The sequence below is a fragment of the Octopus bimaculoides genome, chromosome 15 (genome assembly GCF_001194135.2).
Source record: "Octopus bimaculoides isolate UCB-OBI-ISO-001 chromosome 15, ASM119413v2, whole genome shotgun sequence".
NCBI lineage: Eukaryota > Metazoa > Mollusca > Cephalopoda > Octopoda > Octopodidae > Octopus > Octopus bimaculoides.
The window spans coordinates 40,279,972-40,281,001 of record NC_068995.1 but is presented as its reverse complement, the minus strand read 5'-3'; positions in this window follow the sequence as shown (position 1 = coordinate 40,281,001).

The window sequence follows — 1,030 nt, the reverse complement described above, 5'->3', positions numbered from 1 at the left end:
GGTTGTTTGCCTTTTGTGGAACGGACGCATTCCATTAGTCAAAGGTACCATTTGCTGAGGATACCTGCTGCGTGAAGAACTGGGCATACACAGGCAAGAGCTGAAATGGCTACAACTCCAATATTTTCTTGGCGGCAGACAGATTTGGCTGCCTGTTTATCAGACGCATTTTCCTCCAGATCATCTTTTTCACAGAGTTGAAGTCTTGGGTCAAGCGAATACCAGAATAAGGCACTTGACATCTGAAATGTCAAGCACTCACTGACCGCTTAACGAGTAGGAAATGCCGTAAATGGAGATCCCACGTTGGATAAGTGGTGAGCAAAAGTGACAATGCTCTTGGGGGAAAACCTAGATGTCGATGTTCCAGAGGACTTTCGGGTGAGGTCTAGTCGGGTTACCGAGGAGCAATGCCGGTTCGAAATAAACTAAACAAACACGGAAATGCTATTAGCCTGGCCTATTCGAGATGGGCAGAGTGCAACGAAGCCGCTCTACACACACGCATCTAATGCCCAACTATTACTGTGATGTAGACCTATATTGAAAACTTACTGTCATATATAGAACGGATCTGGCTTTCGACTGAATTCATCACGAAGATTGTTCTGTAACCATCCTTTGAACAGGTAGTTTTTTTTTATCTGTTTGGTGGCCAAGCGAAAGAGATTGCGTGATGGATGTGACTTAAAGGACTGAAGACAGACACCTTCTTCCTTGGCAAACCCTCACCAACTTTTGTAAGCTTCCCTCTAAAGAAAAATTGAACGTGAAGCAGAAAGTGCTGTCTTCCAGCAATTTACTCAAAAAGTGGATAAAAGAGCAAGCAAGGTCCGAGCGAACGAGTCTGTTCTGAACATGCGCCTGCAGGTCGGAGGAGAGCAGGGAGAGGATGTTTTCTTGAGTGCCTTCAAGAGTAGCCTTGGGAGGTCTCACTCTTTTGGGGAGTTTTTCTTGGAATTGCATTTTTTGTTTTTGTTTTTGTTATTCCCGCTGTTTAATCCTTCACTATATAATCCAGTACCGTCCT